Here is a 16,409-nt window from a genome sequence, read left to right on the forward strand (position 1 = left end):
AAGCCTATCTAAGAAGATTGAAATCGTACAAGATCAACTATTTGAGGTATCTGCCCAAGTCAGTTCAGCACTTCTTCTTTTCTCCAGAGGTGCGAGTGTTCACAAAAAGGGGGAAGAACAGCGGACAGCAGCAGCAGCAGGCACAAGCAGCAAGAAGATGAGTGAACCAGACAAACCAACTGATAAAGGACCAGCACAGAAATTGTTGGAAAATTTTAAGTTTTAGAGTTTGATAATTAAATCCGCAAGAGAACTGAAGAACCTAGATCAAACGTAATCAAGAGATCGTACGTGAAAGAAGATTTAAAACCGAAATAACATCAGTTAGAGCTAATTTTGACCAGTTGAAATGATTCGTCGACCAATTGACTCCTGGTCAGTTAGCCAAATAATCAGTTGTAGCATCAGCTGACAGACTGACAGTTTGTACCAAAGCAGAAAAAATGAAACAAAGTAGAATAACCTGATACTTCGTACTACTGTCAAAGAAAGTCATCAACTTGAACTAAACGAAGATTCAACGGATATTAGTCATTAAACACATTCAATGTGACCGTTGGAATCGGAGACTATATAGCTCATCGATTCAATTGAAGAAAGTTGGTGAGATATACTGAACAAACTATTTACGATCATTGATAAGTGAGAGAATTGCACTTAATTTATAAGTTAATCCATTTGATCTGTAACGTACCGTACTTTTGAACTACTATAAAATTTGCGAAAAATAAAAATTTTCTTAAATACAAAAATGAACTTTCAATTATTGGTCAACAATCAATTACTCATCCAAAGTATTTGTAATGAAAGAGATCACCAATAAAGTTTGCTAAAGAACAATACTTCTTTAAACATTGTAATCAAAACGTGAAATCAGAGCAGTTGAAGCATTGCATAAAAACTTAAAAAAACATGGGCGGTCCTCGGGTTTAGCCTCCTGCTCAGTCCAAGTCGGCTCATTGGTCCCCACCCCTCGTCTCCTCAAAGTCATCATCACCTGCATCGATCAAGTCTAGTGAGTCTAAAGACTCAACATGTATAAACTAGATATAACTAGCGCTACATAATAAAACCACATGCATCTTTAAAGTAGGGCTTACATATTTGAAACTAGAACGTAATAGCATAAACATACTTGAAACTAGAACGTAGTAGCATAAACGTAGACGTGCCATCATCATAAGAATTTTCTTAAACATACTTGCATCATACATACTTGAGCATACATAACATCATTTTGCGTAGAGATATGTTTCAAAGCAAGTGACCCATACATAAATACGCCTAATCGGACTAAACCACAGTACTGGGCTGGCAAGGAAAGTCCACTACCACATACATGAGATCCCCGTTCATAATTTAACGGTTGGATTGGTTCCTAGTCATGCTTTACCGTTTTCCAATCCTGATCTAAACCCAGTCATACTTTACCGGGGTAGAGAGGTCCTCGGCCACGTTCACCGACTTCCAAACCCGTTCATAATTTGGTCACAAGATAATTGGCATACCTTAAAAACTTAAAATATTTTTCACGTCGAACATACTTACTTGGCGTTGAGGGATTCGTTGGATCTCGTTTGAGGCCACTGCTGCACATACTTATAACATGAGTTCGAATCCTTAACTTACATACCTTGACGTAGTAAATATGCTCATACACCAACTTGACCATTTCCTTATGACATTCTAAATCTCTCGGGACTCGACCTTACTTAATTATCGCACTAAACCAAGACATCGAACCCAAAAGCAATCAACATATTTTTCCCAAAAAAACTAAGTACACGGACCTCGTGCCCAGGTCCGACTATGGGTCAGTGTATGCTTTGTAAAAATGTACCCGAAAAGAAGTAAGGGCACGAACCCCGTGTTAGTGTACGTCTGGGGGTCCGTGTAGCCACTGGATTTTGACACTTCGGAAGAAACAAAGGCACGGACCCCGTGCCAGGGTCCGTGTGCGGGTCCGTCTAACCTCTGGAAAATCAAACCTGCGGGAATTCCGTACACGGTGCTTATTCCTCCCAACTAAATAGAATGGATTAAGAATCGATACCTCGAGACCCACCCTAGGACGCTATGGTATTGACCCAAACCCGTACCAACAATCCAAACGACCCCAATATCGACAAGCACAACAAAAACGTCACAACTCGACATTCGACACAATAACAATTCCTACGACTCCTAAGCCCCGCGATACCCAACGAAGCCTGCAACAATAAAATTTCAAGAACACATCAAGAACGCATTTTTCAGAAAAACGCAGTTTGAGCAGTCCTACGAAAACGATCATAACTCACTCATTTCTTATCCAAATATTTCAAATTTACTGTCAAATCAAATGTATCCAAAAGTTCTACGTTTTATATGTTGAAAGTATTTTCAAAAAATCGACCAAAAAGTCTCAGTATTTAAAATGACAACAAATTTCGAGTTTTAAGATCTAAAATCGTTTCAAAACCGATTCAACAAACGTTTGCTCAAACTTTTTACAACATACATGGATTTTTACGCATAATAAACATAAGGACATATAATATAACAAGATCGATGCAGAAACAGAAGATTATACATGCCTTTTGATAATTGAAATACCGAAACGACGATACTGAAGCGGGAACGGTGCGAGGATTGATCCGGGACGAACGTGGAACGATTTTATTTGAAGAAAAGTAACAAAACTCGCTGGAAAATATTCAGAGGATGGGGGCGGCTGCACTCTTGTTCTAAGAACCCTAATTTATCCAATAAAAATCTGAAAATGAAATGTGTATGTGTGTGTTGTGTGTTTTAGCGTGTAAGTGTGTGTGTTAGTGGTGTGTGCGTGAGATTTGGTAGTAAATAGGGGAAATTATGTGCTTAACCAACAACTAAAAATTAATTAAAATACTAACATTCCTCTAATTTAAATAACAATCTCTTAATTTAAAATGAAATGCACACTTGCTAAACTTTAAAAGTTTTAAAATCCTAAAATCACTAATTAAATCAATTAGGCTTTAAAAATGCTATAAACTAAATAAATCTTTTAAAATGCCTCAATCCTAACTTAAAATAAAATACCACATTTTTAAATCGCCATAATCGTCGCCGGTCTCTTTTCCTCGATCCCGAATCGAATAATCGCCTGAAACATGAAACTCAAGAAAATATTTAACGTGCATCACATAAATATAAATAAATAAAATAATGCAATTTAATAAATCATGCATCGCTAAAAATCATTTTAAACTTAAATAAATAATTTAACAATTTAGATAAATGTATGGGTTTTACGTGTACTGAATTTGGGCTCTACATGATCTATGTTACTTTCGAACAGAATTACGCTTGATTTTTGTTGCTTTTGTGTCGTGCAGGGGATAAACAACTATTGGATGGTTTAGAGAAAACAGAGGTACTTTTAAGCGTGAAACTGCGATAGACGAGAGTCGCAGCGCCACAAGGTAGCGCCGCAGCACTCATTTGTTTGAAGGACAAGCGCCTAGGCGCTAATGGCGGGGAAACAAGCAATTAGGATTTCAACTTACAGCCCAGACGAAAAAATAAGAAGAAAAACGAGGCTTCAGAGAGGGATAACCGCCTTTGGAGAAAAAAACGTACGGGAGAGCATGAGCTAACACGAGACAAAGATCCGAAGTGCGAAGATCGATCACAAATACGAAGAATGACGGATCTGGGGACAGAGACGACACATCGAATTTGTCATCTATTCTTTCGCTTCTATATTTTATTGTGTTGCGATGTCTAAAACTTTGAACATGTCTTGTTTTTGCTTAGATTTCCTTATGAACTAATTTTCCATTATAGAGGATGTCGTAGCTTTGTCAATACGATGATTTGACGTGGTTGTTTATATTATTGAATTCCGTTTGGTTTAATTGTGTTTTCTTGTTTTTATTCACTGCAATTTACTGACCCTAAATTGTGTGTTATTTGATTAATTCTACAACTCGGGAGAGGGATTAGGATTATATATCATTAGAGACACATCGTTGAATTTTTATATCATTTGGAAGACATATAACTTTAGCGAGGCTTAATGAGAACATCGTTTGCATTTATCAATGAAACTTAGATTTTTATTAGGAATGTTTCAATCAAAGTTTTATTGATACAATTTATTCGTCACTTGGGAAAGGAGGAATAAAATAATTAAGTGTTCTTGGCCATTAAATAATCAGAATTCATGAATATAAATTCAATCGGGAATAATTATCGTAGAAACTTAGTGAAATCATTCCTCTAGATATTTTCTCTCGTTGATATTTCCCCATTCAGTGTTAGAATAATTATTCATTTGCGATTAATTCATCTTCAAAGCAAACAAAACTGTTTATTGAATTTTCTAGATAAAGTTTTGACTATTTTAATTACAAGCATTGATATATTTTTACATACACACTCCTCACGGGATCGATACTCTACTTTCATATATTAAAACTTGACAACCGTATACTTGCGAGCGGAAAACGAGCAACAAGTTTTTGGCGCAGTTGCCGAGGAGTGTCAAAATTTGAATTTATATCAGTATTGTTACCAATTAGTCTAGATTTTAATTTAGAGTTATTTTTTTGTTTTATTGTAATAATTACTGATTTGTTCACTTTATTTGTTTGACAGTGCATGCTAAGATCGCAAAGCCCAGACTTGCTTATTTTTTATCCGGAGATCGAAAGAACTGCAAGAATAATAAGAAAAGCGAGAAGGAAAGCAATCCAAGCAATGACCGAAAATAGAGGAATGACAGACATAACCTGTCAGAGGCTATACCTATCAGAGATCACTTCCGACCAGTGATCAACACTCATTACTCTAGCATTGCTCGAGGGACCGTCAACGCCAATAATTTCGAGTTGAAGCCTGCTCTGATCAATATTGTTGAACTAAACCAGTTTGCTCCTCACGTTCATTTGAGGACTTTCTTGGACATCACGGATACGGTAAAAATTAATAATGTTCCTGACGATATTATTAGATTGCGTTTGTTCCCATTTTATCTTAGGGACTAAAATGGGACCAAGCAAGAGGATGGTTCCAATCGCTTCCCTTGGGAAGTATCAGTACATGGTAGGAGCTGGCAACGAAATTTCTGGCTAAGTACTTTCCCCCTACAAAGTCCGGACAGTTGAAGATTGAGATTAGTACTTTCAAGCAGACTGACTTTGAGCAGCTTTATGAGGCGTGGGAAAGATACAAGGAGCTGTTGAGAAAGTGCCCGAATCACGGCTTTGAAGATTGGGTACAAATTGAATTATTCTACAATGGGTTACATGGGCAAACACGAGGAACGGTGGATGCAGCGGCTGGTGGCACGATCTTTGCCAAATCTCCTGAGCAAGCTTATGACTTATTTGAGCATATGACTATAAATAGTTACCAGTGGCCGTCTGAGAGGGCTGGAGTAAAGAGGAAAACTGGAATTTATGCTGTGGATCCTATTACGTCACTCACTGCTCAAGTATCTGCGCTGACCACACAAATAGCAGCTATGAATAATGTGAGCACAGCAGAGACTGAGGGTCTATCGATTGTTGCTGAAGAACCATCTCTTCATGAAGAACCTCAATACATCAACAACAGGAACTTTGGAGGCTATGGAGGATATCGAGGTAAGTCTCCCCCTAATACTTATCATCCTGGTTTGAGAAATCATGAAAATTTTTCATATGCGAATAATAAAAATGTGTTGACTCCACTGGGGGGTTCAATACATCAAAGGGGGAAGGAAAACCTTCGTTTGAAGATTTAGTGGAATCTTTTGTTGCTGAATCTGGAAAAAATATGGCGAGGACTGAGTCTCGTCTTGACAATATGGAGACTCACATAGGAAATATGGGTGCCACGATGAAATCTTTGGAGATGCAAATTGGACAACTAGCTAACGCATTGAGAGATCCGAAAAGGGTCAATTTCCGAGTAACACGGAAGTTAATCAAAAAAAGCAGTGCAAGGCAGTCACTCTGAGGAGTGGAAAAGAATTGGAGGTACAAATTCCCAAAGAATGAGCGGAAATGAGAAGACAGTTGAAAAAGGTGAAACTGAGGAATCAAAAGCAGAAGTTGAAGTTAAACGACCTCCTATATTGAAACCAATTCTTCCATATCCTCAGAGGTTCAAGAAGAAGAATTTGGATGATCAGTTTGCAAAGTTCCTAGATATTTTCAAGAAAATTCACATCAACATACCATTTGCTGATGTTTTGGAGCAAATGCCGAATTATGAAAAATTCATCAAAGATGTGATGTCTAAGAAGAGGAAGCTGCAAGAATATGAGACTGTGAAGCTGACTGAAGAGTGTAGCGCCATTCTGCAAAAGAAGCTGCCACAAAAATTAAAAATCCAAGGAGTTTTACTATTCATTGCTTTATTGGTGGTTTTAAATGTAATAGAGCTTTATATGATTTAGGATCAAGTATTAATTTGATTCCATTTTCTATGTACAAGGAATTGGAGCTTGGAGAGGTCAAACAAACAACTATAACCTTACGCTTGCAGACAGAAGTATCACGTATCCACGTGGAATCGTTGAGGATGTACTGGTAAAAGTGGATAAATTTATTTTTCCCGCTGATTTTGTGATTTTAGATATGGAAGAGGATCAGGATACCTCATTAATCTTTGGAAGACCTTTCCTGGCGACTGGAAGGACATTGATAGATGTACATATGGGCGAACTCACCCTGAGAGTTGGTGGAGAAGCAATCATTTTTAATATCTACCATGCCATGAAGGGATCAAATGAGGTAAGTACTTGTAAAAGCATTGATATTATAGACACATGTGTATCTCTTGATTGTGCAGGAACTAGGGATCCTTTGTAGAGTTGTTTGATAGGTGCTACGGGAACTGCTAATGAAAATGATTGGGAAGTGAAAGAGAAACTCATGGCTCTTGATGGATTGCAGAAAGATAGAACAAACGATGCGCCACTTGAGAAGCTGAATGGAGATGAAAAAAATGAGGTAATACCATCTTCCCCTGATTTGAAGGAACTGCCAAGCCACCTTTTCTATGCATTTTTAGGTGAGAAGTCGAAGTATCCAGTAATCATCTCTTCCTCCCTTTCTTCTGATGAAAAAGATAAATTATTGAGAGTGTTGAGGAAATATAAAACTGCTTTAGGGTGGTAGATTTCTGATATTAGGGGAACTAGCCCCACTATATGAATGCATTAAATTTTGATGGAGGAGTCGTATACTCCTTATGTGGATCATCAGAGGAGGTTTAACCCAGCGATGAAAGAAGTTGTAAAAAATGAGGTACTGAAATTGTTAAATGCTGGTGTGATTTATGCTATTTCTGACAGTAGTTAGGTATTTTCTGTGCAAGTTGTACCTAAAAAAGATGTAATAACTGTGATTAGAAATGAAAATGATGAACTAATATCTACTCGTACTGTATTGTAACGCGTCGAAAATTTAAAGGTCCACGCGAACCACATGCACAAATTATTAAATTCCTTTGTATTTTAATTATATGTTCTAATTGCATAAATTAATTATGTCGTGCATTTTGACAAGTTTAAAATATCTTTTCTACATAGTTGCATTAAATTATATTTTTAAAAGTTATTCGAGTTGCGATCGAGGAACAGAGACCGAGCGCTGAAGATTAGAAAATGTTTTATTAAATAATTGTTTTTGATTATTTAAAATAAGGGTGATGCTTTTCTTTTTGATTATGATAATAAGGTTATGGGAGGTCTTCATGGTTGACTTTGCTGGATTGAAGGTGCACATAACCCGAGGACCGACGCTAGTTTTCCGCACTAGTTATGATTTATGATTTTAAGTTATGTTAAAGATATTTTTACGACAATTTATTTATGAGTGGTTTTTGAGAAGTTATAATATGTTATCGTGTTGGTTTTTCAACAAAAATACGAACGTTTTGGCAACCGGCTAATAAATTCACAAACTTTATTAAACAAAACTATTTCAATATTTTAATTAAATTCTAACTAAGCATTAATGGGCCTAATTTATATGCTTAATGGGCCTAAGCTTAATTAAGGAATTATTAACTATTTAAAGTGTAAAACCCACCCCTTAACCCACACAATTCACACGCCACTTCAGATTTGCACACACCACAACTCCTCAAATTTTATATGGCACACACAAGTGAGAGTTGAAGGCAAAAGCATCAAAAGTTGCAAGGATTTTCAAGCCGTCGTTTCCTCGTCGTCATTCTTTAATCGTCCACGAAAAATCGTGCGTTTAAAATGCTAAGGCACGCCATATTCTTCTTTTACTCATCATCACACCATATTATGTAATTGTTTATGAATTAACATGGAAACAAGTCACACAATTCACAATTTTCGTAACCATGCATATGCTTGTGTTTAACCCTTGATATTGGATTCAAAAACATGGTTATTGGGTTGCAAAAAGGGCTGTCATGAATAGGATAGGATTAAGGATGATTTACACAAGTTTTAGGGTCATAGAAATCAACCAAAATGCTACACACGAAAATTACAGAAGCTGGAACAAACTAATTTCTGTCATGTTAATCAAGGGGCTCGGTTGATGGGGAGTTTGTGGCTTGGCTTTGCAGGGGCTGGACCAGGCTGCGCTAGGGTCATTTGTGAGTCAGGGGAAGAGTCCTAGTCACGCTAGGACTCGAGTTAAGTGGGCTGGGAGGAGTCCTTGCCCAAAAGGACGCCTACCCGAGAGAAGTTCAAGGGAGGATGCGCAGGGTTCAGGGTCTTGTGCAGGGATCATGGCTCTGTCAGGGGGCTATGATCTGGGCTAGGTTAGGTCCTTATGGTCCTAAGAAGGTGCACAAGGGGCTGGTTCAAGGTCTGGGATGGTGGGCTAGGTCCTAGCAGCAGAAACAAGAGTCCTTGTCAAGGTGGGTTTCTCGGCTGTGGCATGCAGCAGAAGTTGGAGATTCGTTTTCAGGGGCTGGGGTCGAGTCCTTAGGTTCTAAGGGTCCAGTAGGGTCCATATGGGGTCTGGGTTGAGGTTGGATCATGTTGGTTCGAGCATGGCTCGATGAAAATTCAAGTTGGCTCAAGGGTAGTCTAGGTGGGTTTGTTGGCAGTTTCTGCAGCTTATGTTTGTTTACCTACGGTTTTGGAGCTTGGGGTCAGGTCCAATGGGTTATAATGGTCCAAGCGGGTTCCTAGATGGGTTGGCTCGGGTTTGGCTCGAGGTGGCTCGAGCGTGGCTCGACTAAAATAGGAGATGGCTCGGGTTGATCGGTTAAGGGTCAAAAACGAAAATAATAAGACTAAATTTGAATCCAGGGGTCCACGGGTGTGGTTCATGACTTGGAAGGGTAGAATAAATAATAAAAATATTATGTTTAAGGTTTAGTATCAAAATAACGAGTTTTGGATTTATCCGGGATTTTATCGCCGCACGATTCGTTAATTAAGGAATTAATTGAAACGCCTAGTTTTATGCTTAATAAAATTATGAAAAATTATATTTAAGCTCAAATAATTATTAAAAGTCTAATTTTATAATTTGGAAATTTTATACTAAGGTTTGATTTCATTCGGGATTAAAACGCATTAATATGTTATATTTAAAGATTAATTTAAAAGTCATTGATTCAAGCCAAATAAAAATATGAAAAAATTCAGGTAAGCTTAAATAATTATTTGGGACATGTTAGAGTCAATGCAATTAAGGAAAAAGTCAAAAACGATAAATTTTACGTCTAGGAGTAAAATGGTCTTTTTACACCTAGAAATTAGTAAACGTCATGGCAGTGTCCTGAATGCTGTTTTGTGTGCTAATATGATCATTTTCAATGATTATGGATGTTTATATGTTAATATGTCAATTTTAAATATTTATGGATTTTTAAAATTGTTAATATGTTTAAATGTTTTATGATTTAATATGTTAAAACGTTTATTTTAAATGTTTATGATTTAAATATTTATTTTAAACGTTTATGATGTTAAAATGTTTATTTTGAAACATTTATGGCTTTTTATGATTTTTATACGTTAAAACGTTTATTTTAAATGTTTACGGATTTTTAATCTGTTAAAAATGTTTATATTAAAATGTTTATAGATATTTATGATTTTAATATGTTAAATTATGATTTTTAAATGTTTATTAATTTTATGATTTAAATTAGACATTTAAAAGATATGTTGTATGCTTGGTTTCAAAATAAAATGATATTATATGCATGTTTTTATTAAGTGATGGAATACGAAATGTTGAAGGACGTGAAGGGATTATGACTACTACATGTTGGAGATATCGTGAGGGTTATGGTCCTAGTAGTAGCCCGACGATCGTGTTTCCAATGATACGAGTACGAATACGAATACGAATATGTTAATACGTTGGCCAGGGCCCAGTTGACTGGTGAGAGTGTCGCTGGTTTCTTCCGCCGCCCAGTACTGTGGTTTTCTCTAGATGAATCCATTGCCAAATACGATCAAGAATACGAGTCACAATCACGATCTGAATTCAACAAACACGAACATAAATATGAATATGAATATGGATACGAATATGGATATGGATATGAATATGAATACGTTTATATGATTATGTTTATGAAAATGTTTAAGTTTAAAGTTTATGCATTATTATGAAAATGATATTTTAAGTACAAATATTTTTCACTATTATATGTTAACTGTATTACGTATTACTTGTTATCAAGGATATGATGTGTTGAGTCTTTAGACTCACTAGTTGTGTATGATGCAGGTGATATTAATAACAATGATATTGGAGGTCTTGATGGGTGACTTGCTGGACTGTCGGTGCACATAACACGAGGACCAGCACTTCTATTTTCCGCAATTAAGTTTTGATTTTAAGTGAAAGATTTTTACGACATTTTATTTATGCTTTTTGAGAGATTTTGAGAGATTTAGTATGGACTACACTTTTCAACATTTATTGTTCTTTAGGTTTGGTAAAACGTTTTACGATTTATTGTTTCGACTATTTTCCTTTGGGTTTTCAAATACTAGTTGGATGGTTTATTTTGAAAATGGTTCCAAAATATTTTATGATTCGGCCGAATGCTATGTGAGGTTTTAAAAGGAGAAAAAAAAATTTTCTAGTACATTTTAAGAAAACGAATAAGCAAACGTTTCATGTATGTAAGGTCCAAAATTAAGACGACGTAATTGAACTGCATGCAAATCTAGAAAATATGGAAAATGATTAAATAATTGATTTTAATTGCCAAATTGGTTTTGTGATATGTTTATATGATGTTTTAGTAGTTTTTCTACTCATATGCATTAAAATGTAATTTTAGGATTATTTGAGTTGCGATCGAGTAACGGAGACCGAGGGCTGGAAAATGGAAAATGTTTTTATTAAATAATTGTTTATAATTATTTAAAATACGGTTGATGATTTTTCTTATTTTTGAAAATAAGGAGTTTTGAGGTGATTTTATACGCCGGGATGTAAATTTTATCGGTGTTGGAATTTCAGCAAAATACGAACATGTTAACAACTCGGCTAATAATTTCACAAATTTTATTAAACAAAAGATTTTAATTAAGCACTAATGGGCCTAATTAACTCTCCTAATGTGCCTAAGCTTGATTAATGTTTAATTAACTATCTAATATACAAAACCTACCATAACCCTCACTAAAACTCACGGCCCCTTTCCCCAACAATTCCCAAACCCTTTCTCTCAATACACGACACACACACACACAAGCATCAATCAAGGAAAAGTTTGAAATCTTCAAAGTTTCCAAAGCCAAGGTCCTCTTCGTCGTCGTTCTTCATTCGTCAACGTTATTTCGTGCGTAAATAACGTAAAGACATGCCATATTTTTCTTTAATCATCTGTCACACCATAGTATTTACTTGATCATGTTTTGAATGAAAATAAGGCACACAATTTATTATTACTTGATCATGTTTTGAATGAAAATAAGGCACACAATTTATTATTTTTGTAACTATGCATATGTATGGGTTAAACTCCTAATTATTGATTCAAAAACATGTTTTTTTATTTTTTTTAAAGGGGCTGCCATGTATTAGGATGTTAAGGGACAGGTTTTACATGAAGTTCAGTGAAACGTCTGCTTAATCATTTTCTTAAAAAGTACTAGAAATTTTTTTTATAAAAAGCTCTCAAAATTTCGGCCAATACATATACATATACATAAAATACTTTTGCACCATTTTAAAATAAAACATCCAACTAGTAATTGAAAATCCAAAGGAAATATTCAAAACATGAAATCGTTTTACCAAACCTAAAAAGAAATAAATGTTGAAAAGTGTAGCCCATACTAAACCTCTCAAAATCTCTCAAAACATAAATGAATAGTCGTAAAATCTTTAATGTAATTCATAAACTTAAATGCGGAAAATAGAAACGCTGGTCCTCGGGTTGTGTGCACCTTCAGTCCAGTCAGGTTAACCATCAAGACCTCCATCAAACTCACCTGTATCAAACACACTTTGTGAGTCTAAAGACTCAACACATCATATCCTTGATAACAAGTAATACAGTTCACATACAACAGTGAAAAATACTTGTACTTAAAATAATATTTTCATAATAATGCATAAACTTTAAACATAATCATTTCCATATCAACATATTCATATTCATATTAACATATTCATATTCGTATTCGTGTTTGTTGAATTCGGATTGTGATTGTGACTCGTATTCTTAATCGTATTCGGCGATGGATCCATCTAGAGAAAACCTCAGTACTGGGTGGCGGGGATACCGGCGATACTCTCACCGGTCAAGTGGGCCTTGGCCACCGTATTAGCATATTCGTATCCGTATTCGTATCCGTATTCAAGGAAACACGATCGTCGGGCTCCCACTGGGACCATAACCCTCACGATATTTCCAACATATCAACATATTTAGTCACAATCCCTTCACGTCCTTCAAAATGTCGTATTTCCATCACTTAATAAAAACATGCATATAATATCATTTTATTTTGAAACCAAGCATGCAACAAATCTTTTAAATGTCCAAATTAAACCATAAAAATTACTGAACATTTAAAAATTAATTTAACATATAAAAATTCATAAAAATGTGAAATAATCATATTAGCATACAAAACAGCATTTAGAGCACTGCCATGACGTTTACTAATTTTTAGGTGTAAAAAGACCGTTTTATCCCTGGACGTACAATTTTACGTTTTTGACATTTTCATAATTTCGTTGTCTCTAACATGTCCCAAATAATTATTTAAGCTTAAATTAAAATTCTCATAATTTTTTTTAGCATAAAAACTAGGCTTTTTGATTAATTCGTAATTAGTCGTTTTGAAGGAGTTTTAACTCCAAAAAATCACAAACTTTAATATAAAATTCCTAAATTTAAAACTTAGTCATTTTATATTATTTTAGCCCTCGTGAACCATGACTTGACCTCTGTGAGCCGTGTTTCGATTTATTTTAATTCTAAAAACCCTAACTTGACCCTTGAAAGATCACCCTGAGCCATCTTTCGATTTTCTCGAGCCACCCTCGAACCATGTTGGTCCAGACCCTGACCAACCCCTTAGTGCACCCTACTAGACCCTTGGATCCCTTAGGAACCAACTTAAACCAAGAAACCGCATCCCCCGACCTCAACCATGTGCTGGCCAAGAACCCCATTAGTGTATGGACTCTTCTTTTTGGTGCTTAGGACTCTACCCATTGCCTCAGCCGCCTGTTGTGCACTCGCATAGGACCCTTATGACGCACCCTAGCAAGCTCGAAGTCCCCAGACCGAGCCACTTAACCCTCCGCAAGATCTGAACCTGCGCGCGACTTGTTGCACTTCTCGGGTAGGAGTCCTTGATGGATAGGACTCCACCCCAGCCTATTTATTACGAATCCTAGCATGGCTAGGACCCTACCCTTGACTCCCCCACGGCCCTGGCTAGCCCTGGAACCAAGCCAAGACCAAGCCAAGCCATCAACTCGAGAACCCGATCGCTTATGATACAATTGTTCGCACATGACTCCATTTTACGTGTTTTCGCTTGTGCAAGGTTTTTGGTGATGATTTAGGAGACTATATTCATGTGAAACAATACTTGATCATAACCTTAATCATGGCAGCCCTTAAACAATACAAACACATGATTTGTGAAGGAAAATTCATGCAAAAAGGTTGACATATGCCACAAATCCGAAAATAATTCAAGGTGTTACTTGTTTTCCAAACTTTTCATGCATATAAATATAATATGGTGTGATGATGTTTTGAAGAAAATAAATATGCGTGCCTTTGCGTTTTAAACGCGCGAATTCTTGTTGACGATTACGAAGAACGGGGCAAGACCTTGGCTTAAACTTTTTCCTTGAGCTTGTTCGAGTTTTCCTCTCAACTTGGTGTGTGTGTGTCGTGTATAATTGGAATGTTTTTAAGAAAAGTGGGGCGTAGGTATTGCATATGGTTTGGGGTGTGCTTTACATATTTTAAACTAATCAATGCACTAATCAAGGCTTTAGGCCTATTAAGCATAAGTTTAGGCCCATTAGTCTTAATTAGGAATTAACTAATTATTAAAATAGTTTTGTCAAAATAAGTTTGTGAATTTATTAGCTGGGTTGCCAAAAAATTTGTATTTTTGTTGAAAAATCAACACCGACTAAATTTATGTCCCGGCGTATAAAATCACCTCAAAACTCTTTATTTTCAAAAATATGAAAAACCATCAACCACGCTTTAAAAAATTAAAAATAATTATTTAATAAAAACATTTTACGTTTTTCAGCCCTCGGTCTCCGTTCCTCGGTCGCAACTTGAATATCCCTTAAAAATACAATTTTTATGCATAATGACGATTAAGCCCTATTTAACATATAATCATGCATGTCACATAGTCAATTATTAAGTCAATTAATTACTCATTTTTCATATTTTCTATATTTGCATGCAGTTGGATTACGTAGTCTTAATTTTGGACCTTACATTCAGGGTCCTAGACACAGACCAATCACGCTGCAAACAAGGAACGATCAAGCTGGAACTACTTTTCTGTCATGGTGTTTGTAGGGTTCGGCTTTTAGGGAGTTGTGGCTAGGCTTGGTCTCGGCTAGGGCCAGGGCTAGCTAGGGTCCGTGAGGGGTCATGGAAGGGGTCCTAGCCATGCTAGGACTCGAGTCGAGGTCTGGGGTTGAGTCCTAGCTAGCTAGGACTCGAACCCGAGAGCACATGCAGGCGCGCAAGTGTGTAGCTTGCTCAGGGAAGGTTGGGTCGGCCAGGGGGCTCTAGGCTGGGATAAGTCAACTCACTAGGATCCTAGGAGGGTGCACAAGGGGTTGGTTCAGGGTTTGATTTGGTTTCACATGTCTTATCTGGTCCCGATCGAGATTCAGATGATTTGAGCCGAAAATCGTCTGTCAACAAGTAGTCAAAAATAGAAAAACACGAAAAAGGGTGCAAAACGAGGACATCCTAAGGGGTCACCCATCCTAGTAATGCTCTCGCCCAAACACGCTTAACTTCAGAGTTCCGATGGGATCTGGTGCATTAAGGCTGGTACGATCGCACCCGACATTGAGTTGGATGTTTATTCTTATATCCCTCGAGTACGTGTGGAGCAGGCGGCGATGGACAATACGCGGCACTGCTCTAGCCCAATCAGAACCATGAAGTTAAGCGTTCTGGCCAGACGGCAGAGTTAGGATGGGTGACCTCCCAGGGAAGTCCTCGTGTTGCGACCGTTTACGTAAATTATGGCTAAAACAGTCGAAATAATTGTTTTTAATGAGTTAACTGTCCACGGAGTAATCTGCGTCATACCCTTTCGCACATAACCGGCTCACTACAACAAAAATCGCTAAATGTTCCCAGAAAATAGAAAAAAATAAGAATAAGAAAATAGCGAATGTAATGCTATTATTATGCCTGGGATATGATAAAATGGAAACGGAATCGAATTTTTAACTACCTAAGCGGATTTCTCAGAGAAACGGAAGCTTAACAGAAGCGGAAAATCGCAAATTAGAGGGTCTTAGGGATGGAATTCAGCTAAAATCTCGCTAGCTCATTGCGGAGTAATGAGTATCGTTCGTTTGCCCGTTTACAATCAAATTAGGCCACAATTTTGTCCAAATCCGGCTGTACCCGAGCTACGTTGATTCCACATGTCTTATATTGTCCCGATCGAGATTCAGATGATTTGAGCCGAAAATCGTCTGTCAACAAGTAATAAAAAATAGAAAAACACGAAAAGGGGTGCAACACGAGGACTTCCCAGGGGGTCACCCATCCTAGTACTGCTCTCGCCCAAGCACGCTTAACTTCGGAGTTTTTATACGTCCGGTGCATTATTGCTTGTATGATCGCACCTGACATTGATTGGGATTTTTACTATTATATCCCTTGAGTACGTGTGGAGCGGGCGACGATGGACAAAACGCGGCACTGCTCTCGTCCAATCAGAACCATGAAGTTAAGCT

The 16,409-nt window shown here is 36.9% G+C and overlaps 3 pseudogenes; all 3 read right to left on the reverse strand.

Annotated features, from left to right (window-relative positions):
• Positions 1 to 7,274: 7,274 nt before the first annotated feature.
• The window catches only part of LOC142504969 (uncharacterized), a 29,366-nt pseudogene continuing 20,231 nt past the window's right edge, over positions 7,275 to 16,409 (reverse strand).
• LOC142511558 (5S ribosomal RNA) lies at positions 15,382 to 15,500 on the reverse strand (annotated as a pseudogene).
• On the reverse strand, positions 16,183 to 16,300 carry LOC142511976 (5S ribosomal RNA; annotated as a pseudogene).

This window comes from Primulina tabacum, chromosome 10, assembly GCF_025594145.1.
Source record: "Primulina tabacum isolate GXHZ01 chromosome 10, ASM2559414v2, whole genome shotgun sequence".
NCBI classification, from domain to species: Eukaryota; Viridiplantae; Streptophyta; class Magnoliopsida; order Lamiales; family Gesneriaceae; genus Primulina; species Primulina tabacum.